This window comes from Lygodium microphyllum, chromosome 3 (assembly GCF_053477565.2).
Source record: "Lygodium microphyllum isolate KBCC chromosome 3, Lygodium_microphyllum_v1.1.10, whole genome shotgun sequence".
In the NCBI taxonomy this organism is placed as follows: Eukaryota; Viridiplantae; Streptophyta; class Polypodiopsida; order Schizaeales; family Lygodiaceae; genus Lygodium; species Lygodium microphyllum.
In genome coordinates this window covers 19,183,982-19,211,271 of record NC_141137.1, presented here as the reverse complement: position 1 = coordinate 19,211,271, position 27,290 = coordinate 19,183,982, and the positions used below count along the sequence as shown (strand labels likewise).

Below are 27,290 nucleotides of genomic sequence, written 5' to 3'. Positions count from 1 at the left end.
GAAAGAAGAACTTGTAAGTATTCCTTCCCTTCTTCTTTCTTTAAAAGATTTTGTTTCTCATGGTCAATTTGAAGTATATCTTCATCTAATGCATTCAATGGACAAATGGACCAATCATGTTTCCCACAACATCTATCACTAATCCATTTGGGCTCCCATCTATCCCTTTCTCATTTTCTACAACATCTTTCTTTTCTGCTTCTATTGAGTGTACCACATTTATCACCACACACTACACAAGGGGATTCTGCATACTTAGGCATAATCTCCAGGGCTCCTATATACCCATTTCCAGGTGGTGCATGTGTGACGCAGGCTCAATCTCCCACTCACATACTTTCAGGTTGTCCCTCTGGGAGTGCATCCTAGACATACTCGAGTGTGGATCGTTTGGTACCGTAGTTTGCCTCTATGGTATTACCTAGTGGACCATTTGGTCATTATGTTGTGTCCTAGCCAACATTTAGATAGGGCTATCATATCCTAATGCTTCATCTCTAGCTTTCGTACCACATGGAGCTATGGTAGTTTTGGTATCTCTATATCAATTGGTACTCATTGGACATTAACATTCTATTTCTACTTATCCACCATTACCTCCTTCTTCTTATTCAACACTCCCACGATCATCTTATCCTCTATCCTACTTCAGTTATCCTTCTTCACCAACACCTCACGGTTCTTGTTTCTCGTTTGCGAAGCATGCTTTTAATGACAAGACTCGTTTCAAGGGGTATTGGTGGAGGCACCTGCTTGTACAGTGATCATAAAGACACATCGTACACATGTTTTAGAGATAGCAGAGAGGAGATGGATATGGATGCATAAGCCCATTCATGGTTTTGCCGCATTGGTACATCCGGCCTATAAGTCACCGACGGTCATGGATGATAGAGAGTTCCGTTCGGACGAGCTTGCTTATTTGACTCGTGTGGTCCTTGTGGATGACCACAATGTAGTGTTGGAGGAGCTAGGATGCTATGCAGATCAGAGAGGGCATGTGGCTTTTGCTTCTCCCACTTGTTGGAGGAGAGAGTTACTTGTAAAGCCTTTATTTTGGTGGCAAAACTTTGGATACGCACTGGAGACCCTTCAGCTCTTAGCCATGAGGGTCTTTGCGCAAGATTGCTCTTCGGGTGCATGTGAGAGAAATTGGAGTGCTTATTCTCTCATTCAGACAAAGATTCGTAATCGACTTAGCACACGATAGTTAGAGCGGCTAGTCTATTGCTGCACTAACTTACGCATGATGAGGGCTATGATGAGCATGGGTAGTTCGAAGTCAGTAAGGTTTAAACTTTTAACCATCAACATTCAAAATTTGTTGTTTTAAGTTTTTAACTTTGAACTTAAAAGAGACTTAACCATTTATAATGATCAATCTTTACGTGCGTCATTGCATTGTGTACGTGAATGTTAATACATTCAAGTTGACGGGTGACACTCTTCCGAGTATACATAAGGAGGTGGATGAGGAGGAGGAGATGATTTTTGCAGAGCTCTATAGAGAGCTTATAGCAGCAGATACACGTGATACTCGCAGTCAGCGTGCTCGTAGGCGAGGAGTTGGAGTAGGTGGTAGTAGCAGAGGCATGGTCATTCGACGCCCTCCATCATCGAGGAGGGGTGGTTCGAGTGGCTTGTAGACATATGTAAGGTGGGCCTGTAGTAGCTCACATCCTATACCTCATGATGATATCTCCCCCTTGCCTACATAGCGGCCGCCTAGGGAGCCATCATTTGATGATGATGGTAACCTTATCAATGAGGATGAGTATGAGTTTGTCTCATCATCAGAAGTTGAGAAGTCATCTTCAGATTCTCTTGATGAGCATTTAGATGGTTCTGATGATGATGATGATGATGATGATAGTGATGCTTCATCATAGATTCATAGGTCTCTTTTTTTTTGTATTAGATATACTAGACTGTAGTTGCATTGCATGTTTTGTGTAGCCCATGCGACCATGATGGTCACCCTCATGTATTTATCTTATTCTGTAATGAAATGGCTATTTCCACTTTAAACATGTATTCTATGATGTATCATTTAATGATTTATGGTTTTTGTTATTTAAAAAATCATCTTAAATTTTTTTCGTACTAATATCGTACCGTACCTTAAAATCACAAGGTACCATTTAGTACCATATTTTATTTTATTGTACCGTATTGTACCTTTCGTACTTGACAACTATGGTGTGGATGTAGCTCCTCGTGCCTTGCTTGATTGGATATCATCGTGTATACATGATTGGTTCATGTATTGGAAATCTCAAGGTTGGCCTCTTCATGTCAGACTTAAAGTTGCTCAATGCATTATGATCAATATGGTCTCGTTTTTGTGCCCTTACTTCCTTGAACTAAGAAGTCAGTTTTGGAATTGGTTCAGCCCATCCGCTTCATGTTGTGGAAAAAGAAAGGGAATTGTTTGGGCTAGGTATGGATTTCGTGGCAGTATGTGACTACTCCTAAACGGATGGGGGGAGCAGGTTTTTTGGATGTTAATTTGCATAAGATTGCTTTGAGACTAGTACTTTTGCCGGTAGTATGTATACAGAGTCATCCCAGTTCAGATGTTGCAAAAATTTTCATTGAAAAGATTGGTATCTCTAATGGTAGCACGGTTATTCAAGTTTCTTGATGGTATGTGCCTAACTCGACGAGGTCTATTAAGGTTTGCTAGTCTTTTCTTCTTTCTCATTTGATTGCATCCTGTCACGAGATGCTACCTTTGCAGTCTTACGCCCTCGTGATCTTTGTAAGGAGGAGAATTCATTGCAAGGAGAAGTGTTGGCTATCTCCATGTTGTTGGATTAGCCTGATAAAGATTTGCAACGAGGTAAGTTCAATTGGATGGGTTGTTTGGGGTTGCAAACAATCCATGATGGTGTCATTCTTGGACAGCCCCATTTTTATTCCTTCTGGCGTATTCGTCAACACTTTCGGGTGCCTCGACGATATCATGATATTTGGTTCTCCATAGAGGGCATAATTTTGAGGTTCTCTCGTTTGAGTGCGTTAAAACCATTGTCTCCTTGATGAGATTGAATATTTGTGCTTCCTGATGATTTCGAGAAAAGGTCAGCTAATTAGGTCTATCATCAGATGGTTGAGGCCAAGAGATGGGTCACTAGAAAGGCCAATAAAATATGGCATTTTCAGGACACCAAAAAGAAGTGGTAGGAAAGATCCTCCCAACTCTGGAAGTCTAAGGTTCCTTATAAGGGTAAAGTGTTCATGTGGAGGTATCTTATTAGGGGTCTTCCAATTGGGGATGGGTTGCGTGCTAACAAGATCTCCCGTGGTCGTTGTGTATTTTGCACTACATGTGATGAGACATTGCTTCATCTCTTTTTCTCTTGCCCCGTTGCTCAATAGATTTGGAGTTTTGTTTCCTCTTTGTTGTCCTCAACGACTCAGGAGCAGATATCGATTGGTTCGTGGATTATGGGAAGGATGACTTCTATGTCTACTTTGGAATCAAATTATTCCAGACTCTTCCATTTCCTTTATCTTGATTCGGCCTCGGGCATCCAAGGTCATGTGGCATAGGAAAGATCCTCCCAACTCTGGAAGTCTAAGGTTCCTTATAAGGGTAAAGTGTTCATGTGGAGGTATCTTATTAGGGGTCTTTCAACTGGGGATGGATTGCGTGCTAACAAGATCTCCCGTGGTCGTTGTGTATTTTGCACTACATGTGATGAGACATTGCTTCATCTCTTTTTCTCTTGCCCCGTTGCTCAATAGATTTGGAGTTTTCTTTCCTCTTTGTTGTCCTCAACGACTCAGGAGCAGATATCGATTGGTTCGTGGATTATGGGAAGGATGACTTCTATGTCTGCTTTGGAATCAAATTATTCCAGACTCTTCCATTTCCTTTATCTTGATTCGGCCTCCGGCATCCATGGTCATGTGGCATAGGAAAGATCCTCCCAACTCTGGAAGTCTAAGGTTCCTTATAAGGGTAAAGTGTTCATGTGGAGGTATCTTATTAGGGGTCTTCCAACTGGGGATGGATTGCGTGCTAACAAGATCTCCCGTGGTCGTTGTGTATTTTGCACTACATGTGATGAGACATTGCTTCATCTCTTTTTCTCTTGCCCCGTTGCTCAATAGATTTGGAGTTTTGTTTCCTCTTTGTTGTCCTCAACGACTCAGGAGCGGATATCGATTGGTTCGTGGATTATGGGAAGGATGACTTCTATGTCTGCTTTGGAATCAAATTATTCCAGACTCTTCCATTTCCTTAATCTTGATTCGGCCTCGGGCATCCATGGTCATGTGGCGTGTGTTCGTGGTTTAGTGTTATAGCAGATTGCCTTTATGGTGTCAGATGATTTGGTTCTTTTTGACATTGCTGGTCCTTTGCTGGATACTGTTTGCTCCACTCCAGCTATCCTTGCTGATCTGGTTCTTTTTGACATTGCTGATCTGGTTCTTTCTGACATTGCTGATCCCTGGCTGGATATTGTTCGCTCCACTCCAGCTATCCTTGCTGTGTGATATTTGTGTGTTAGAGTCTTGGAAGGCTTTCGCCTTGATTTGTGTCTGCTTTGTTTTTCTCAGCCGACCTGATGTTTTGATGTAAATATTTTGTTGTCCTCAACGACTCAGGAGCGGATATCGATTGGTTCGTGGATTATGGGAAGGATGACTTCTATGTCTGCTTTGGAATCAAATTATTCCAGACTCTTCCATTTCCTTTATCTTGATTCGGCCTCCGGCATCCATGGTCATGTGGCGTGTGTTCGTGGTTTAGTGTTATAGCAGATTGCCTTTATGGTGTCAGATGATTTGGTTCTTTTTGACATTGCTGGTCCTTTGCTGGATACTGTTTGCTCCACTCTAGCTATCCTTGCTGATCTGGTTCTTTTTGACATTGCTGATCTGGTTCTTTCTGACATTGCTGATCCCTGGCTGGATATTGTTCACTCCACTCCAGCTATCCTTGCTGTGTGATATTTGTGTGTTAGAGTCTTGGAAGGCTTTCGCCTTGATTTGTGTCTGCTTTGTTTTTCTCAGCCGACCTGATGTTTTGATGTAAATATTGCTACTTAATTCAATTATCTTCAAGAGAGAGAGAGAGAGAGAGAGAGAGAGAGAGAGAGAGAGAGAGAGAGAGGGATTTACGAAAAAAAAAAAGAGAGAGAGAGAGAGATGATGTGTGGGAGAGAGAGAGGTCTGTGTAAGCTGCGCGATGGATCGTCGGGTGCCTGCGCCCTCGTCGCCTGAGCCCCCGTTGCCTGCCTGAGCTCCCGTCCTCTGTTCCCCCGTCGCCTGAGCCCCCGCCGTTTGCCCACGTCAGTCGCCGTCGCCCCCGTCTGGGCCCCCGTCGCCCGTCAGAGCCCTCGTTGCCTGCGCCATCGTCGCCTGAGCCCCCGTCGTTTGCCCACGTCAGTCGCCGTCGATTTCTGCGCGTCTGCGTCCGCAGGTACGCATCTTCGCTGGATACCTCTGCGCGTGCCCGTGAGCGAGACAGAGCTCGTCAGAGAGGAGTTGAGCGAGCGAGCGAGTTCAGCCCCTTCGTCAGTCGTCCTGTCCGCCCTCTGCTCTACGTCTGCTGCCCGCGGGTGCCTGCCCTCTGCATCTTGCGGTGCCGTGACAGGGAAAGGGAACCCTAATCTAGCAGCACGTGACTGCAACCCTGCTCAGCTCCGAGATCTGATCTGCTCTTGTACAGAGAGAGAGAGCGAGAGAGGGAGAGAGAGAGAGAAGAGAGAGAGAGAGAGAGCCCTCCGGGACTTGCACAGAGAGAGAAAGAGAGAGAGTGAGGGAGCGAGCGAAAGCGAGAAGACAGCAGTATGGCTGGCCTGGATATGGATTTTCTCGACCGGACGGTGGCAGCCCTTGGCCCTGATTCTGATACAGAGGAGCCGGAGGATATGGTGCCATGCACGGAGGAGCCGCCTTTGGGTTCTGAACTGCCGCCTGCAGGCAAACGCTCCAAGCATATTTCAGACGAGCCAATGGGTCCTCAGGACCGTTCCTATGCGCAGGTTGCCTCGGAACCTGTGGATTCGCAGGAAATCGATTGGGAACATCTGCTGGACTTTGCCAATACTCTGCTTGGCGATTATGTCCAGAATAATAATGAAACTTTCTCTGTTGCGGCTGCGGATGATGTGCTGGAAGCCACGGTGGACCCAAAATCAGTCTTGCGGTCCTTCTCGGTGTTTTATGACCGTGCGGTTATACTTTTTTTCACCGGCAGGATCCCAGTGCTCTCACATATTCGCCAATGGATGCACCATTTACTGCAAGGGGAGTGTATTGAGGAGATTTTCCTTGGACCTCGCGGCTTTTATGAGGTGCTGTTGAAATCGCAATCGCATCGAGCTGAGCTCCTGTCCAAGTTGCCACTATTCTTTGATCGCCGCTTAGTCCATGTGGTCCCATGGCGCCCTATGGCTGACTTTCAGCGTCTGCTTCGACGAGAATGCCCGGTGTGGGTGGAAGTGGAAAACTGTCCAGCGGTATACTGGCCATTGTTGAAGGACGCAATGGCGGTTGTGGGCACAGTGTTGGTTCCCCCGAGTCTCAGGGCTATGAACCGAAACCTTTTATGCATGCTATGGGATACGGCCAGGAAAAGGCCTGCGTGGCTTCGCCTCAATTGTTCAGGCATGCATCCTTTGCATTTTCGCCTGAAATGGGGCAATTTTGCCGGTCACTGCTTTTCATGTGGTAAATTAGGGCATTTTGTGGCCGAATGCCCGGAACGGCAACCGTCTTCTGAGGAGGCGCAGGTTGTGCAGCCCAAGGATGACATGGTGCTCGATGCCCCGGCACAGGAGACCCTTCAGCCACCTACTGTCATGGATAAAGGCAAACAACAGGTCCGGGGTTTGGATTCTCCTAACACTGACTGGATTGAGGCACGACAAAAAAAAGGTAAAAAGTTGGACGCAGGCCTGGCAGATCCTGGGCCTAATGTTTCTTTGGATTCCGTGCGCACGTACACGCGCAGGAAAGACGTGGTCACCTCACAGCAGGATGCGCGTGCTATGGCCCCGTCCGCCCCCCGTCATCCGTCTTCAAGGAAAGTCTATTCAGAAGGCCCTAAAGGCCCATCTGCTAAGTTGGCATTTGATGCAAAAGGTAATGTGATTACACCTTGGGATAGGCGTTATCCCCGCCCTACTGCCAAGGCAGTGGATTTCCCTTCTACCTCTAAAGCAGGTCGCCCGAATTCGTTTGCAGTATTGGCTGATTTTCTGGATGAGGGTGTCCTGGATGCCCTCGCGGAAAAGGTGCAATCGAGGCAACAGGCGCCTCGTTCCTGACTTCCTTTTTTGCAAATATATGAAGATTGCCACGTGGAATGTGCGAGGCATTTGCTCTCGCCATAAGCAACATACCATGTGGTCTGTCTTGCATGAGAACCAGTGGGATGTATTGTGTGCAGTGGAACACAAAAGTCACGGTGAGGCAGGAAAAGTTGTGGATTGCCATGGATTCCGTCTGTTTTATGCAGGGACACCTGCTAAGCACTACTCGGGCGTGCTGATGATTGTCCATGAGAAATACCAGCCTATTCTTGTTAAAAATGATGTGCAGGGTCAATTTCTGGTAATCGAAGTCTTATTTGAAGGAGAGATTTTATGGTTGTTGGGACTCTATGCTCCGAATGATCCCGCATCCCGACGGGATCTATGGTCGACTTTGCAGGGCTCCATGGCACTTGGCCGCAGGGGGTTTTTGATGGGAGATTTCAATATGTGTGTTGACTCTTCTCAGTCCACCTCAGGGCATTCGGTCATGAATACGCCAGAAAGCCGGGTGTGGAACTCTTTTGCTTTGCACGTACTTAAGCAAGATCTTTGGTCGTGGCTTCACCCTTCTGTTTCAGGTTTTACTTTTCATTCCGCACAATATGCAACTACTTGGTCGCGATTGGACAGAATGTATATCATGCGGGGGGATTATTTTCTTCCCGAGATGCTGGAGATGAAGGTCTTGCAGCAATATGCGTTGTCGGATCATTTCCCCCTCCAGCTTGAGATGCGGGCACAATCCATTGCACCTTTTATGCAGTTGCTGAATAAGCTCCCTTTACGCTTCAATTCCTCTTATTTGAAGCATCCAATTTTTCAGGGTTATATGCAGCAATTGATTGAGAGGTTCTTATTGGACTTCGCCTCTGAGGGTTTGGCTTCGTTCGCACGCCTGCTCTCTAATGTGCAGCGGGTTGCTCGGCAGTATGGGATTCATAATGCCTCTCTTTGTCGCCGTCGTCGACATGCAGCAGAGGACTTATTGGCCTTGGTCCGTTCCTTGCTCCTGGACTCCCCAGATGATGATTTCCTGCTGTCCCTGGAGCGGCGTTTGGCCCATCTTATTCAAGTATTTAGCTTGAAATCTTATCAGCAAGCCAAGCTGCAAAACTTGACTGACACATTGCAAGATAGTGCCTGCCAGTCTCATAAGTTCTTTCGCGCCTTGCATGCTTCTCCGGCTTGCGAAAATATGACTCGACTCCAGGATTCGGAAGGTCGCATGGTTACTGATCCGCAGACCATTATTAATATGTGCAGAAATTACTTTATGGATCTTTTTGGTTCTTCTTCCTTGCCGTCTAGTCAGGTTACGCATGCCCGCTCGGTCTTCTATCATCTGGTCCACCAGCAGGTTCCATTTGATATGCAAGCCACTTTGGAGGCGGATATTTGCGAAGAGGAGGTTATGGATGTCTTGTTGCACCTGCCTAAGGATAAAAGTCCTGGTTGGGATGGTCTCACTAATGAATTTTTTGAGCACTCGGCCACGCAGTTGGTAAAGCCATTGGTGGTCATGTTTCAGCACGTTTGGGAAACAGGGGTCATGCCTTCTTCATGGAAAGAAGGCCTTATCAAACTGATTCCCAAGGTCCCTTCGCCGTCCAAGCTGCAACACTGGAGACCAATTTCGTTGATGGGCGCGATGTATAAAATCTTTTCCAAAGTACTCGCAAATAGGCTTCAGAAGCACCTTCCAGCTATTGTGCACCCTCTCCAGTATGGTTTCATTAAGGGCCGCAACATTTTGCATAATATCTTAAATGTGCAAATGGCTATTGACTATGCGCGGCACTCCAATCAGCAAGTTGTCTTGATTCAATTGGACCTGGAAAAGGCGTTTGATTGCATGGACTGGTCTTTCCTTGCAGATCTTATGTCTGTCATGGGCTTTGGTATCCGGATGTCCCGATTGATCTACACCATTAGTACGGAGGCTTCTTCAAGAGTTATGCTTAATGGTGGGGTTACAAAGCCATTTGTCCTTGCACGCTCGGTCAGACAGGGTTGCCCTTTGAGCCCTCTCTTCTTTGCCCTGGCGACTCACCCGGTCCTTTCAATGTTATCCTCCATGGCGGCTTCGGCCCAGCTGGCAGGGTTATCTCTTCGTTTGGGGCAGCACTTCATTAGCCAATCTTTGGCTGATGACTCCTTTATGATTTTGCAGGCGGACAGGGACAACATTCGCAAGGCATTAGATGTTTGGACGCTCTTTGGTCAAGCCTCTGGTCTTCGCATCAATGCCTTTAAGTCAGCCATTCTCAGTTGCACGGAGCCGGATTTACAGTCGTTAGGCTGGTAGGGCCAGGTGGTTTCCCGCGGCTCCATTGTCAGGCATCTTGGATACCCATTGGGGGTGGATGTACGGCCAAACGACCTACTGGAGTGGATTTCACAAAAACTGGCCGCGAAGTTTACGTATTGGAAGTCGCAAGCCTGGCCGTTCCATGTCCGCCTCAAAGTTGCTTAGACAATTATGCTACCAATGCTGACGTATTTCCTACCACTACTGCCATGGACGCCCACTACTTTGAAGGCTCTCACCCATCCCATTCGTTTGATGCTATGGAAGAAAGACTCATTGCAGGCAGGCATTTCCTGGATTTCATGGTCACATGCATGTACCCCTAAGCGTATGGGTGGTGGAGCTATTTTGGATGCAGAAACTCATATGCTGGCTCTTCGTTGGTCCCTTTTTCGTGCCATGTGTGTGGATCATCATCCGTGGACCATCATAGCCCGTTACTTTCTTGAGGACAGCGGGCTCCGCCAGGGTAACACATGGCTTCGGGCCTCATGGTGGCATGTCCTTAATGCTGACTCTCGATTTTCCAGCCCCTCTTCCTCTCTGTTACTGCACTTGGTCGGCTCTTGGAAAGTGGTGCTCCTAAAGACCCGTTGGCATCCTGTAGGGGACCGCTTGCAGACTAATTCTTTCCAGCTGGAATTGTTGGCAGTATCTAGATTACTTTCATGGGAAGATAAACATAAGCTCAGACCAAGATTTAATCGCATGGCCCGTTTGGGTGTGACTTCGATTGCAGATGCTACCCTTGCTACTCGCAATGTCCTCGCATCGTTTCGGACTGCTAGGAGACTTTTCAGGATCCCGCGCGGATACTGTGATTTATGGGGAAAGCTTTCGTCGGAGCTTCAGGGTAGGCAACCCTTTCCTGCCCTGGCTATGGATCGCCCTTGGCAGGACTGGGACCTTGCAGGCCGGCTGACTTTGGAAAAGGCCTCTACTAATCAGGTGTATCATCTTCTTATTAAAGATCACCAATGGCTGTGTGTGAAAGCTAATTCTGTTTGGGGGCTGCGGAAATCAACGTCATGGTGGCAGGCAACGCTGATGGAGGGATGGCAGAATAGGGCACCTTTCAAATGCAAGGTCTTTCTGTGGCGGGTAATGATTGGTGGTCTTCCTCTTGCCTCGGCCCTTTCCAAGCGTCGAATCTTGAATGGCAGTTGTTTCTTCTGCACCACTACGGCGGAATCGGCCCGACATCGTTTTCTTTCTTGCCCGCTCGCCAAGAATATCTGGTCTCTCTTGTCCCAAATCTGGTGCACAGTGGTGGGGTCCTCACTGACTCCTTTCGATTGGGTTTTTGTGCGCCCAAAGTATCCCACGCCGCCACTGTTACATATGAAGATCTTATTTCCCTTTTTCAGATACTGGGGATGCTGGCACATTTGGACCACTCGAAATGCTTTTCTCTTTGATTCGGCCTCTAATGTACCGCGACATATTGCAAGGCTTAAAGGGCTCTTGCATTGGCAGCTAGATCTCATCAGGCACTCTGACTTGCTCCCTCGGGAGGATTTGCATTCCTGGCATTTGGCAATTGCCTCTGGGTCTTTGCCATGATTGGTGTAGCCTTTTTAGTATACTAGTCCGGGGATTTCCCACACGTTGGCCTATGGCCCTCGTGTCTCTTGTACCCGTGTAATCATGTAATCTTGTATTTTTTTCGTAATTAATACAATTACCTTTTACGAAAAAAAAAAAGAGATGATGTGAGAGAGAGAGAGAGAGAGAGAGAGAGAGAGAGAGAGAGAGAGTTTAGAGAGGAGAGAGAGGGATGCCGTCGCGAATGGTGCCGCCGTTTCCTGTGGCCCTGCCGTCGCCTGGTACTGCACGCCCTGCCGTCGCGTAGCCCTGTGCCGTCGAAGACTGACGACCCGCGTGTCGTCACCTCTCGCGCGCGTCAGCACCGTCGTTGCCTGACGTTCCGCCTCGGCCCGTCTGTCGTTCGTGCCCTGTCTGCAACGCCGACGCCTGCAGTTCCGCCCGCCTTCGCACGCTGTTCACCCCCTGTCCTGCGCCGTCAGCGAAAACCCTAGACGTCAGAGCAAGAGCCGTCATCTTCTGTTCTGCCTTCTGTCCCGTGTCCTGCCTCCTGTCCCATCCTGTCCCCTGCCCCATCGCGCTGCCACGTCACCAGTCGCCCTGCTGCCTTCGTCTGTGCTGCTGTTTGCAGCTCAGCCTGCCTGTGCGTGTCGTCTTCTGCTGAGGCGTCCAGCTTCTGTGAAGCCCCACGCCCGTTGGCTGTCAGAGAGACAGCGTCTTGGCCAGAGTGCCCACTGATCTGTTCAAAAAAAAAAAGAGAGAGAGAGAAAAACAGGGTCAGTCCTCCTTCAAGATCAAATGGTCATACGATGGCTGGTTTGGATCTGGATTTCATAGACCAAACAGTGGCAGCACTTGGCCCGGATTCTGATGCCGAGGAACCTGAGGACATGGTTACGTGCAACGAAGAGATGCCCCCTGGTCCCGACATTCAGCCTGCGGGTAAACGTACCAAGCATACTCCGGAAGAGATAGGTGTTCCTCAGGATCGTTTATATGCTCTTGTTGCTTCGGATCCTGTGGACTCCCAGGATGTTGACTGGGAGCATTTGCTGGAATTTGCCAACACGTTGCTTGGCGATTACGTTCAACACAATCAGGAAGCCTTTTCCGACTCAGCGCCTGACGATGTTCTAGACACCACCGTCGACCCAAAAACTGTCCTACGCTCCTTTTCAGTATTTTATGATCGCGCTGTGATACTGTTCTTCACTGGTCGAATCCCCCTGCTTTCCCGTATTCGCCAGTGGCTGCACAGTCTGCTCCAAGGGGAATGTGTTGAAGAGATTTTTGTTGGCTCCCGGGGGTTTTCTGAGGTTCTGTTGAAATCAGAGATGCATCGTGCTGCTCTCCTGTCTAAACTGCCTTTATTTTTTGAACGCTGGTTGGTTCATGTGGTTCCATGGCGTTCAATGGCAGATTTTCAGCGTCTGCTGCAACGGGAATGCCCTGTATGGGTAGAAGTGGAAAATTGCCCGGCGGTTTATTGGCCACTGTTGAAGGATGCTATGGCCGCGGTGGGCACTGATCTCGTCCCTCCCAGTCTCCGGACAGTGAATCGCAACCGCTTGTGTATGCTATGGGACACTGCAAGAAAAAGGCCTGCTTGGTTGCGCCTTAATTGCTCGGGCATGCATCCGTTACACTTTCGATTGAAATGGGGCAATTTCGCAGGGCATTGCCTTTCCTGTGGACAGTTGGGGCATTTCATGGCTGAATGCCCAGAACAGCAACATACCTCCGATGTTGGCCATGCTGCGCCGCCCACGGAAGATATGGTGTGTGATGCCCCGTCGCTGGATGCTATCCACCAGCCCCAAGTTCTGGCCAAAGGTAAACAACAGGTTTCGGGTCTGGATTCCCGTGCCACTGATTGGGTGGAAGTACGTGCAAAAAAAGGCAACAGGGTTGTTGCTGGCATGGAAAATACTGTGTCTACTCCCTCACAAGATTCCATGCGTACATATATGCGCAGGAAGGAAATGTTGTCTTCTGAGCGCGCTGCCCCTGCTAGTGTTTCCTCTGCCCCACGTCATCAGCCCGCCAGAAAAATGTATTCAGATTGTCCAAAGGGTCCCCCTGCTAAGCTGGCATTTGATACCAGAGGTAATGTCATTACCCCATGGGACCGTCGTTACCCCCGCTTCAACCCCAAGCCAGCACATATGCCGTCTACTTCCAAATCTGGTCCTCAGAACTCTTTTGCTGTGTTGGCGGATTTCTTGGACGAGGGAGTCCTGGACATTCTTGCTGACAAGGTCAAATCAAGGCAAGCTGTGCCTCGTACCTGATTTGGTTTTAACTACACATGAAAATAGCCACGTGGAATGTGCGAGGAATTTGTTCTCGCCACAAGCAACATGCCATGTGGACGGTATTGCACGAAAATCAGTGGGATGTCCTGTGCGCTGTTGAGCACAAGAGTCACGGTGAAGCCGGAAAAGTAGTGGATTGCAATGGCTTTCGACTGTTCTATGCAGGGACAAAGGCCATGCATTATTCGGGAGTGCTCATGATTGTACATGACAAATATCAGCCTATGCTTATTAAAAATGATGTTCATGGCCGCTTTTTGGTGATTGAAATTTTATTCGAAGGGGAAATCTTATGGTTAGTTGGCCTCTATGCTCCGAATGATTCGTTATCTCGTCGCGAGCTTTGGCAGACTTTGCAGACCTCCTTGTCACTTGGCAGACGAGGCTTCTTCATGGGGGATTTTAATATGTGTGTGGATTCTTCCCAGTCCACATCGGAGCATTCGGTGATGGACGCACCTGAAAGTCGTATGTGGCATGAGTTGGCTCTGCTGTTCTTAAGCAAGATCTTTGGTCCTGGCTACACCCGTCTTCTACAGGGTTTACTTTCCATTCGGCTCAGTATGCAACAACATGGTCGCGACTGGATCGTATGTATATCATGCAGAATGATGACTTTCTTCCTGAGATGCTCGACATCAAAGTGTTGCAGCAATATGCTTTGTCAGACCATTTCCCTCTGCAGCTTGAGCTGCTTGCACAACCCATTGCACCTTTCAAGCGATTTCTGGACCGACTCCCTTTGCGCTTCAACTCATCTTACCTGAAGCATGCACTCTTTCAGGGCTATATGCAGCAATTGATTGACAGATTTGTCTTGGACTTCTCTTCTCAGGGCACTGCGTCTTTTGAAAGATTGCTCTCTAATGTACAACGGGTTGCTCGATAGTATGGGATTTATCATGCCTCTCTTTGTCGGCAGCGTCGCAAGGCAGCAGAGGATCTGCTGGCTTTGGTTCGTTCTCTGCTGGTCAACACTCCGGATGATGCATTTCTGCTTGCACTAGACATGCGGGTGGCTGATCTTATTAAAGCATTCCAGTTAAAATCATATCAGCAGGCCAAACTGCAACATCTGATGGAAACTTTGCAAGATAGTGCATGTCAGACCCATAAGTTCTTTCGAGCGCTCCATGCCTCTCCTGCTCGAGAAAATATGACCAGACTCGAGGATGCAGAAGGCCACCTTATCCTGGATCCGCAGACTATTGTGCATATGTGCAGGAATTATTTCCATGACCTTCTCGGTTTCACCTCTCCCCCTTCGGCCCAAATTACACAGGCCCGTTCGGCTTTTTATGACCTGGTCCGCAATCAGCTTCCGCAGGACATGCAAACTACTATGGAGTCTGATATTTGTGAGGCAGAGGTTATGGACGTCTTGTTACACTTACCTAAGGATAAAAGCCCGGGTTGGGATGGTCTCACTAATGAGTTCTTTGAAGCTTTTGCTACCCAACTGGTAAAACCTTTGCAGGCTTTGTTCCAGCAAGTGTGGGAAACGGGGATCATGCCTTCCTCATGGAAAGAAGGTCCGCGGATGTCTAGTCTCATATACACTATTAGCGCTGCAGCGTCTTCGCGGGTCATGCTGAACGGAGGTGTTACTGAGCGATTTGTCCTCGCCCGCTCTGTCAGGCAAGGATGCCCTTTGAGCCCTCTATTTTTTGCCCTTGCCACACATCCAGTTCTTTCGATGTTATCTCATATGGCAGCCTCTTCTCAGTTGGCAGGACTGTCACTTCCTACAGGACAGCACTTCATTGGCCAATCCCTGGCGGATGATACTTTTATGATTTTGCGTGCGGACAGGGATAACCTTCGAAGAGCATTGGATGTTTGGGGCCTCTTTAGTCAGGCGTCCGGCCTTCGCATCAACGCCCTCAAATCAGCCATTCTCAGTTGCACGGAGTCGGATTTGGAGTCCTTGGACTGGCAGGGTCTGGTTGTTCCTCGTGGCTCCATTGTCAGGCACCTTGGGTACCCTTTGGGTGTTGATGTTCCCCCAAAGCAACTGCTGCAGTGGATTTCTCAGAAAATGGTGGCTAAGTTTATGTATTGGAAATCTCAAGCCTGGCCTTTCCATGTTCGTCTCAAAGTGGCCCAGACTATTATGTTGCCAATGCTCACATATTTCTTACCATTGTTGCCCTGGACTACTACGACTCTCAATGCTCTTACTCAGTCCATTCGTTTCATGCTATGGAAGAAAGACTCATTGCATGCACGTATTTCCTGGATCTCTTGGTCGCATGCGTGCACTCCTAAACGCATGGGTGGCGGAGCTATTTTAGATGCCCAAACTCACATGCATGCACTCCGTTGGTCGCTTTTCCGCGCCATGTGCTCGGATCATCATCCATGGGTCGATATAGCCCATTATTTCCTTGAGGGCCAGGGGCTTCAACATGGCAATACCCAGATCCGGAGTTCTTGGTGGCATGTTCTTAATGCTGATTCGCGGTTCTCCAGCTCTTCTTCGTTGCTGCTCACTCATTTGGTGTGTTCCTGGAAACACGTCCTCCAGAAGGCCCAGTGGCATCCGGCGGAGGATTGCTTAGCTGCTAACTCTTTTCAATTGGAGTTGCTGGCAGTTTCCCGTTTACTTGCATGGGAAGGTAAACAGGACCTCAAGCCACAATTCAACCGGATGGCCCGTTTGGGTTTGTCTTCCGTTGCGGATGCCACCCTTGCCAGTCGTAATGTGCTTATATCTTTTCGTACAGCCAGGCGGCTTTTCAGGATCCCTCGTGGTTACAGGCCTTTATGGGAACAGCTTTTGAGGGTGCTCTAGAGCAGACAACCCTTTCCTGCCCTTGCTTCGGATCATCCCTGGCAGGATTGGGACCTACAAGGCCGACTGACCTTAAGCAAAGCCTCTGCTAACCAAGTGTATCATATTCTGATTAAAGATCATCAATGGATCGTCACCAAAGTGAATGCTTTATGGGGATTACGTAAATCCCAGTCATGGTGGAGGGAAACTGTGATGGCGGGCTGGTTGAACAAGACACCCTTCAAATGTTAAGTTTTTCGTTGGAGAATGATGGTTGGTGGTCTTCCGCTTGCTTCGGCTCTCTCCAAGCGACGAATCTCCAATGGCCACTGTTTCTTTTGCACCACTGCTGTGGAATCCGCCCGCCACCGATTTATTTCTTGCCCCATCGCAAAGAAAGTCTGGTTATTTATGTTGGCTGTCTGGCAAGGAGTGGTCGGTTCCACCCTGCGCCCCTTTGATTGGGTTTTCGGGCAGCCCAAATACCCCGCTCCTGCACAGCCACATATGAAACTCGTGTATCATTTTCTTCGATATTGGGGCTGCTGGCATAACTGGACCGTCCGGAATGCATTTCTTTTTGACTCCGCCTATAATATTCAGCGGCATATTGCCAGGCTTAAGGGCCTCTTGTATTGGCAGTTGGATCTTCTCCGGCATTCTGATTTGCTCTCTAGGGAGGACTTACGTCCCTGGCTTAGGGCAATTTCCTCTGCATCTTTGCCATGACGTTGTAACTTGTAGCACTTAGAATCTCTTCACATGATGACTTAGATTGTCGTCATGTATCTTGTAATCAACTAATCTTGTATTCGTAATTAATACAATTACCTTTTACGAAAAGAGAGAGAGAGAGAGAGAGAGAGAGAGAGAGAGAGAGAGAGAGAGAGAGAGAGAGAGAGAGAGAGAGAGAGAGAGAGAGAGAGAGAGAGAGAGAGAGAGAGAGAGAGAGAGAGAGAGAGAGAGAGAGAGAGAGAGAGAGAGAGAGAGGAAACCCTGGCACGCCGTTGTCGTGTCTGTGGCCGCCGTCGCCTGACACGCCATCGAGTTTGTCGTTGCCGTCGCCTGACACGCCATTGCCTGTCCGCCGCCTCAGTCGCCTCGCCTGTCCGCTTGAGTCGCCTTGCCTGTCCGCCGCGACAGTAGCCGTCCGCCTGTGCTCGTCCGCCTGTGCTCGTCTGTCGCCGTGCTCGCTCGCCTGTGCCCGGGCGAACTGCCGCTTGTGCCCGTGCTCGCCCGCCTGTGCTCGTGCGACCCACCGCCCTTGTTGCTGTTCCGTTGCTGTTAGTGGACTGCGCCACTTTTTACGCAGGCCCCCGTCTCGTTTCGGCATACTGCCGTTGCACTCCGGCCAATTCTCCTGGGCGTTGACGAAAACAGGTATTGCGGGTCCTTGCTTTTGTGTATTCGCCTGTGCCCTTTCTGCCTTTGGCAAGCTCTGGCTTTGTTCTCCTGCGAGCTCTATCCCTGCATGCCTGCCACCTGTCGACTGTACCTGCCTTTCGCGACCTCGCCCGTCAATGCCTGCAACCTGTTCGTGTGACGTCCTGAGGGTCGTCCTCCGCCGTGTGAGAAACCAGCTTACAGGGGTGCAGATTTCTAACTCAGCCGACAGCGATCTACACTGTGCGTCAGTCCTCCTTCGAGATCAGATCGTCATACAAGATGGCTGGTTTGGATCTGGATTTCATCGACCAAACGGTGGCAGCACTTGGCCCAGATTCTGATGCTGAGGAACGTGAGGATATGGTTCCGTGCACCGAAGAGATGCCCCCGGGTCCTGACATCCAGCCTGCGAGTAAACGTACAAAGCATACCTCGGAAGAGATAGGTGTTCTTCAGGTTCGTTCCTATGCGCAGGGTGCTTCGGATTCTGTGGACTCTCAGGATGTTGAGTGGGAGCATTTGCTGGAATTTGCCAACGCTCTGCTTGGCGAATATGTTCAACATAATCAGGAAGTCCTTTTTGACTCTGCACCTGACGATGTTCTGGAAGCCACCGTGGACCCAAAAACTGTCCTACGCTCCTTTTCGATGTTTTATGATCGCGATGTGATACTCGTCTTCACTGGTCGAATCCCGTTGCTTTCCCGTATTCACCAATGGCTGCAGAGTCTGCTACAAGGGGAATGTGTTGAAGAGATTTTTGTTGGGTCTCGAGGTTTTTTTGAGGTCCTCTTGAAATTTGAGACGCACCGTGCTGCTCTCCTGTCTAAACTGCCTTTGTTTTTTGATCGCTGGTTGGTTCATGTGGTTCCATGGCGCCCGATGGCAGATTTTCAGCGCCTGCTGCAACGTGAATGCCCTGTGTGGTTAGAAGTGGAAAATTGTCCGGCTGTTTATATGCCACTATTGAAGGATGCTATGGCTGCTGTGGCCACAGTTCTGGTCCCTCCCAGTCTTAGGGCTGTGGATCGCAACCGCTTGTGTATGCTATGGGACACTGCAAGGAAAAGGCCTGCTTGGTTACGCCTCAATTGCTCTGGCATGCATCCGTTACACTTTCGTTTGAAATGGGGCAATTTTGCAGGATATTGCTTTTCCTGTGGACAGTTGGGGCATTTTATGGCTGAATGCGCGGAGCAGCAACACACTTCAGATGTTAGCCATGTTGCGCCGCCCATGGAAGATATGGTGTGTGATGCTCCGTCGCTTGATACTATCCACCCGCCCCAAGTTCTAGCCAAAGGTAAACAACAGGTTTCGGGTCTGGATTCCCGTGCCACTGATTGGGTTGAAGTACGTGCAAAAAAAGGCAACAGGGTTGTTGCTGGCATGGAGAATACTCTGCCTACTACCTCACAAGATTCCATGTGTACATATATGCGCAGGAAGGAAATGTTGTCTTCCGAGCGCTCTGCTCTTGCTATGGTTTGCTCAGCCCCCCGCCCTCAGCCCGCCAGGAAAATGTATTCGGTTCGTCCAAAGGGTCCACCTGGTAAGCTGGATTTTGATACCAGAGGCAATGTCATTACCCCGTGGGACCGTCGTTATCCCCGTTCCAACCCAAAGCCAGTAGATATGCCGCCTACTTCCAAATCTGGTCCTCAGAACTCTTTTGCGGTGTTGGCGGATTTCTTGGACGAGGGAGTCTTGGACATTCTCGCCGACAAAGTCAAATCGAGGCAAGCTGTGCCTCGTACCTGATTTTGTTTCGAATACACATGAAAATAGCCACGTGGAATGTGCGAGGAATTTGTTCTCGACACAAGCAACATGCCATGTGGACTGCATTGTATGAGAATCAGTGGGATGTCCTGTGCGCTGTTGAGCACAAGAGTCATGGTGAAGCCGGAAAAGTTGTGGATTGCTATGGCTTTCGTTTGTTGTATGCAGGATCACAGGCCATGCATTAGTCGGGTGTGCTCATGATTGTACATAACAAATATCAGCCTGTTCGTATAAAAAATGATGTTCATGGCCGCTTTTTGGTGGTTGAAATTTTATTTGAAGGGAAAATCTTATGGTTACTTGGCCTCTATGCTCCGAATGATTCAGTATCTCGCCGGGAGCTTTGGCAGACTTTGCAGACCTCCTTGTCACTTGGCGGATGGGGCTTCTTCATGGCGGATTTCAATATTTGTGTTGATTCTTCCCAGTCCACATTGGAGCACTCGGTAATGGATGCGCCGGAAAGTCGTATGTGGTATGAGTTGGCTCTTGCTGTTCTTAAGCAAGATCTCTGGTCCTGGCTACACCCGTGTTCTACAGGGTTTACTTTTCATTCTGCCCAGTATGCAACAACATGGTCGCGGTTGGACCGTATATATATCATGCAGAATGATGATTTTCTTCCTGAGATGCTCGAAATAAAAGTGTTGCAGCAATATGCCTTGTCGGACCATTTCCCTCTGCAGCTCGAGTTGCTTGCACAACCCATTGCACCTTTGAAGCAATTTTTGGAGAGACTCCCTCTGCGTTTCAACTCGTCTTACTTGAAGCATGCAATTTTTCAGGGCTATATGCAGCAATTGATTGACAGATTCTTCTTGGACTTTTCCTCTCAGGGCATTGCCTCATTTGAAAGATTGCTCTCTAATGTGCAACGGGTTGCTCGGCAGTATGGGATCTATCATGCCTCTCTTTGTCGGCAGCGTCGACAAGCATCGGAGGACCTGCTGGTTTTGGTTCGTTCTCTGCTGGTGGACACTCCGGATGATGCATCTTTGCTCGCAGTGGCCATGCGGCTGGCCGATCTTATTAAAGAATTCCAGTTGAAATCATATCAGCAGGCCAAATTGCAACATCTGACCGAGACTTTGCAAGATAGTGCATGTCAGACCCATAAGTTCTTTCGAGCTCTCCACGCCTCTCCTGCTGGAGAGAATATGACCAGACTCGAGGATGCAGAAGGCCACCTTATCCTGGATCCGCAGACTATTGTGCATATGTGCAGGAATTATTTCCGCGACCTTCTCGGTTCCACTTCTCCACCTTCAGCCCAAATTACTCAGGCCCGTTTGGTTTATATGACCTGGTCCGCAATCAGCTTCCGCAGGACATGCAAGCTACTATGGAGTCAGATATTTGTGAGGCAGAGGTTATGGACGTCTTGTTACACTTGCCCAAGGATAAAAGTCCGGGTTGGGATGGTCTCACCAATGAGTTCTTTGAAGCTTTTGCTACCCAACTGGCGAAACCATTGCAGGCTTTGTTTCAGCAAGTGTGGGAAACGGGGATCATACTGTCCTCATGGAAAGGACTTATTAAACTGCTTCCAAAAGTTCCTTCGCCATCTAAGTTGACACAGTGGCGCCCAATTTCTTTGATGGGTTCAATGTACAAAATCATTTCCAAAGTAATGGCGAATCGGCTCCATAAGCATCTCCCTGCCATTGTGCACCCTCTCCAGGATGGTTTCATTAAGGGCCGAAATATTCTGCACAATGTATTGAATGCTCAACTGGCAATTGATTATGCAAGGCATTCTAATCAGGAGGTCGTATTGATTCAACTGGACCTGGAAAAGGCTTTTGACTATCTGGATTGGTCTTTCGTCGTTGAACTTATGTCTGCTATGGGCTTTGGTGCTTGGATGTCTCGTCTAATATACACCATTAGCGCTGCAGCGTCTTCGCGAGTCATGCTGAATGGAGGTGTTACTGAGCCATTTGTCCTTGCCCGCTCTGTCAGACAAGGGTGCCCTTTGAGCCCTCTATTCTTTGCCCTTGCGACACATCCAGTTCTTTTGATGTTATCTCATATGGCAGCCTCTCCTCAGTTGGCCGGACTGTCGCTTCTTACAGGACAGCACTTCATTAGCCAATCCCTGGCGGATGATACTTTTATGATTTTGCGTGTGGAGAAGGATAACCTTCGAAGAGCATTGGATGTTTGGGGCCTCTTTGGTCAGGCGTTCGGCCTTCGTATCAATGCGCTCAAATCAGCCATTCTCAGCTGCACGGAGTCGGATTTGCAGTCCTTGGACTGGCAGGGTCTGGTTGTTCCTCGTGGCTCCATTGTGAGGCACCTTGGGTACCCTTTGGGTCTTGATGTTCCCCCAAAGCAGCTTCTGCAGTGGATTTCTTAGAAAATGGTGGCTAAGTTTCTGTATTGGAAGTCTCAGGCCTGGCCCTTCCATGTTCACCTCAAAGTAGCCCAGACAATTATGTTGCCAATGCTCACATATTTCTTGCCATTGTTGCCCTGGACTACTACGACTCTGAATGCTCTTACTCAGTGTATTCGCTTCATGCTATGGAAGAAGGACTCATTGCATGCAGGTATTTCCTGGATCTCGTGGTCGCATGCGTGCACCCCCAAACGCATGGGTGGCGGAGCTATTTTAGATGCCCAAACTCACATGCAGGCACTCCGTTGGTCTCTTTTCCGCGCCATGTGCTCGGATCATCATCCGTGGGTCGATATAGCCCGTTATTTCCTTGAGGGCCATGGGCTTCTGCATGGCAATACCCAAATCCGGAGTTCTTGGTGGCATGTTCTTAATGCTGATTCGCGGTTCTCTAGTTCTTCTTCATCGCTGCTTACTCATTTGGTATGTTCCTGGAAACACGTCCTTCAGAAGGCTCAGTGGCATCCAACAGAGGATCGCTTAGCTACTAACTCTTTTCAATTGGGATTGCTGGCAGTCTCGCGTTTACTTTCGTGGGAAGGTAAACATGAGCGTAGACCACAATTCAACCGGATGGCACGTTTGGGCTTGTCTTCGGTTGCGGATGCCACCCTTGCCAGTCGCAATGTGCTTATATCGTTTCGTACAGCTAGGAGGCTTTTCAGGATCCCTCGTGGATGTAGGCCTTGATGGGAACAACTTTTGAGGGTTCTCCAGAGCAGACAACCCTTTCCTGCCCTTGCTTCGGATCATCCCTGGCAGGATTGGGACCTACAAGGCCGGTTGAATTTAAGCAAAGCTTCTGCTAACCAAGTGTATCATCTTCTGATTAAAGATCATCAATGGCTAGTTACTAAAGTGAATGCTTTATGGGGATTGTGTAAATCCCGGTCATGGTGGAGGGCAACTGTGATGGAGGGCTGGTTGAACAAGACACCTTTTAAATATAAAGTCTTTCTTTGGAGAGTGATGATGGGTGGTCTTCTGCTTGCTTCAGCTCTTTCCAAGCGACGAATCTCCAATGGCACCTGTTTTTTTTGCACCACTACTATGGAATCCGCCCGCCATCGATTTATTTCTTGCCCTGTCGCTAAGAAAGTCTGGTTATTTTTGTCGGCTGTTTGGCAAGCGGTGGTTGGTATCACCCTACGCCCCTTTGATTGGGTTTTTGGCCAGCCCAAATAGCCCACTCCGGCACAGCCATATATGAAGCTCATGTATCACTTTCTTCGATATTGGGGCTGTTGGCATAACTGGACCATTCGGAATGCTTTTCTTTTTGACTCCGCCTATAATGTTCAGCGGCATATTGCGAGGCTTAAGGGCCTCTTGTATTGGCAGTTAGCTCTTCTCCACCATTCTGATTTGCTCTCCAGGGAGGACTTCCGTCCCTGGCATATGGCAATTTCCTCCGCCTCCTTGCCATGACATTGTAACTTGTACTACTTAGAAGCTCTTCACATGATGGCTTAGATTGTCGTCGTGTATCTTGTAATCAAGTAATCTTGTATTTTTTTCGTAATTAATACAATTATCTTTTACGAAAAAAAAGAGAGAGATGAAGATTTTTTTTCACTTTTTTAGATACTGGGGATGTTGGCACATTTGGACCACGCGCAATGCTTTCCTCTTTGATTCGGCCTCTAATGTACCGAGACATATTGCCAGGCTCAAAGGGCTCTTGCATTGGCAGCTAGATCTCATCCGGCACTCCGACTTGCTCCCTCGGGAGGATTTGCATCCCTGGCATATGGCAATTGCCTCTGGGTCGTTGCCATGATTGGTGTAACCTTTTTAGTGCATTAGTACGGGGATTTCCCACACGTTGGGCTAGGGCCCTCGTGTCTCTTGTAATCATGTAATCATGTAATCTTGTACCTTTTTTCCGTAGTTAATACAATTACCTTTTACGAAAGAAAAAAGAGAGAGAGAGAGAGAGCAGGACATGCAAGGTACTATGGAGTCAGATATTTGTGAGGCAGAGGTTATGCACGTTTTGTTACACTTGCCCAAGGATAAAAGTCCGGGTTGGGATGGTCTCACCAATGAGTTCTTGGAGGCTTTTGCTTCCCAACTGGTGAAACCATTGAAGTCTTTGTTTCAGTAGGTGTGGGAAACGGGGATCATGCCCGCCTCATGGAAAGAAGGACTTATTAAACTGCTTCCTAAGGTTCCTTCGCCGTCTAGGTTGAAACATTGGCGCCCAATTTCTGTGATGGGTTCTATGTATAAAATCTTTTCCAAAGTAATGGCGAATCGGCTCCATAAGCATCTCCCTGCCATTGTGCACCCTCTGCAATATGGTTTCATGAAGGGCCGAAACATTCTACACAATGTATTGAATGCACAACTGGCGATTGATTATGCAAGGCATTCTAATCAGGAGGTTGTACTGATTCAATTGGACCTGGAAAAGGCTTTTGACTATCTGGACTGGTCTTTCGTTGCTGAACTTATGTTTGCTATGGGCTTTGGTGCTCGGATGTCTCGTCTAATCTACACCATCAGTGCTGCGGCGTCTTCGCGAGTCATGCTGAATGGAGGCGTTACTGAGCCATTTGTCCTTGCCCGCTCTGTCAGACAGGGGTGCCCTTTGAGCCCTCTCTTCTTTGCCCTTGCGACTCATCTAGTTCTTTCGATGTTATCTCATATGGCAGCTTCTACTCAGTTGGCTGGATTGTTTCTTGCTTCTGGTCAGCACTCCATTAGTCAATCCTTGGCAGATCACAGCTTTATGATTTTGCGTGCGGACAAGGATGACCTTCGAAAAGCATTGGATGTTTGGGCTCTCTTTGGTCAGGTGTCCGGCCTTCGCATCAATGCGCTGAAATCAGCCATTCTCAGCTGCACGGAGTCGGATTTGCAGTCCTTGGACTGGCAGGGTATGGTTGTTCCTCGATTGTCAGGCATGTTGGGTACCCTTTGTGTGTTGATGTTCCCCCAAAGCAGCTTCTGCAGTGGATTTCTTAGAAAATGGCGGCTAAGTTTCTGTATTGGAAGTCTCAGTCTTGCCCTTCCATGTTCACCTCAAAGTAGCCCAGACAATTATGTTGCCAATGCTCACATATTTCTTGCCATTGCTGCCTTGGACTACTACGACTCTGAATGCTCTTACTCAGTCTATTCGTTTCATGCTATGCAAGAAGGATTCCTTGCATGCAGGTATTTCCTAGATTTCTTGGTCGCATGCATGCACCCCCAAACGCATGGGTGGAGGGGCTATTTTAGATGCCCAAACTCATATGCTGGCACTCCGTTGGTCTCTTTTCCACGCCATGTGCTCGGATCATCATCCGTGGGTCGTTATAGCCTGTTATTTCCTTGAGGACCATGGGCTTCTGCATGGCAATACCCAAATCGGGGGTTCTTGGTGGCATGTTCTTAATACTGATTCGCGGTTTTCCAGTTCTTCTTCATCGCTGCTTACTCATTTGGTATGTTCATGGAAACTGGTCCTCCAGAAGGCTCAGTGGCATCCAGCGGAGGATCGCTTAGCTACTTATTCTTTTCAATTGGAATTGCTGGCAGTCTCGCGGTTACTTTCATGGGAAGGTAAACACGAGCTTAGACCACAATTCAACCGGATGGCATGTTTGGGCTTATCTGCAGTTGCGGATGCCACCCTTGCAAGTTGCAATGCGCTAATATCGTTTCGTACAACTAGGAGGCTTTTTTCGGATCCCTCGTGGATATAGGCATTTATGGGAAGAGCTTTTGATGGTGTGGGAAGGTAAACACGAGCTTAGACCACAATTCAACCGGATGGCATGTTTGGGCTTATCTGCAGTTGCGGATGCCACCCTTGCAAGTTGCAATGCGCTAATATCGTTTCGTACAACTAGGAGGCTTTTTTCGGATCCCTCGTGGATATAGGCATTTATGGGAAGAGCTTTTGATGGTGCTCCAGAGCAGACAACCCTTTCCTGCCCTTGCTTCGGATCATCGCTGGCAGGATTGGGACTTTGAAGGCCGGCTGAATTTAAGCAAAGCTTCTGCTAACCAGGTGTATCATCTTCTGATTAAAGATCATCAATGGCTGGTTACTAAAGCAAATACTGTATGGGGATTGTGTAAATCCCGGTCATGGTGGAGGGGAACTGTGATGGAGGGCTGGTTGAACAAGACACCCTTCAAATATAGGGTCTTTCTTTGGAGAGTGATGATTGGTGGTCTTCTGCTTGCTTCCGCTCTTTCCAAGCGACGAATCTCCAATGGCAATTGTTTCTTTTGCACCACTCTTGTGGAATCCGCCAGGCACCGATTTATTTCTTGCCCCATCGCTAAGAAAGTCTGGTTATTCTTGTCAGCCGTTTGGCGAGCGGTGGTTGGTTTCTCATTACGCCACTTTGATTGGGTTTTTGGGCAGCCCAAATACCGCACTCTAGCACAGCCACATATGAAGCTCGTGTATCACTTTCTTCGATATTGCGGCTGTTGGCATAGCTGGACCATTCGGAATGCTTTTCTTTTTGATTCCGCCTAGAATGTTCAGCGTCATATTGCTAGGCTTAAGGGCCTCTTGTATTGGCAGCTAGATCTTCTCAAGCATTCTGACATGCTCTCTAGGGAGGACTTATGTCCCTGGCATATGGCAATTTCCTCCGCGTCTTTGCCATGACTTTGTATCTAGTAATACTGGAACCTCTTCACATGATGGCTTAGCATCATCATGTATCTTGTAATCAAGTAATCTTGTATTTTTTTTTTCGTAATTAATACAATTAGCTTTTACGGAAAAAAAAAAGAGAGAGAGCAGGACGTAAATACCCCACACCGGCTCAGTCGCATATGAAGATCTTGTTTCACTTTCTTAGATACTGGGGCTGTTGGCACAATTGGACCATTCGGAATGCTTTTTTTTTTGATTCAGCCTATAATGTTCAGGTACATATTGCTAGGCTTAAAGGCCTTTTGCATTGGCAGATAGATCTCATTCGGCACTTTGACTTACTCCCGCAGGAGGACTTACTTCTTTGGCATATGGCAATTTCCTCTGCATCTTTGCCATGACTTTTTGTAACCCGTTTGTCATTTACTACTTTTGAGAGAGAGAGATTTTACACATGATGGCTTAGAGCCATCGTGTATCTTGTAATCATGTAAACTTGTACCTTTTTTTCGTAATTAATACAATTACCTTTTACGAAAAAGAGAGAGAGAGAGAGAGAGAGAGAGAGAGAGAGAGAGAGAGCAGGATGCAGTTCCCTATGCAGAAGATGCAATTGCTAGAATGATAGAATGAAAGTACAATAGGTCACCTATCCCTAACTAAACTATAGAGTTGATTTTACTCCGGAACTAACTCTAGAAGTGGTGACACCACTTATAAATGTAGTTGAGTTCACACTACAAACCAACTAAGTAAGACATTGGGCACTGCCCATAGAATTGGCAAATTATTAGGTCTTTTTTATGTTTGTGATTTGTACACTGCACTCTAACTAACGTGGTTCAAATTTAGGCCTGCCTTGATGAAAAGTAGGGATTAGGTATTTGGACC

The 27,290-nt window shown here is 48.0% G+C and overlaps 1 protein-coding gene across 4 annotated transcripts in view; it reads left to right on the top strand.

The window, feature by feature from the left end:
• Positions 1-27,290, top strand: part of RNEE/G (RNAse E/G-like protein) — a 209,779-nt gene that overhangs the window by 92,210 nt on the left and 90,279 nt on the right. The window lies entirely within an intron of this gene.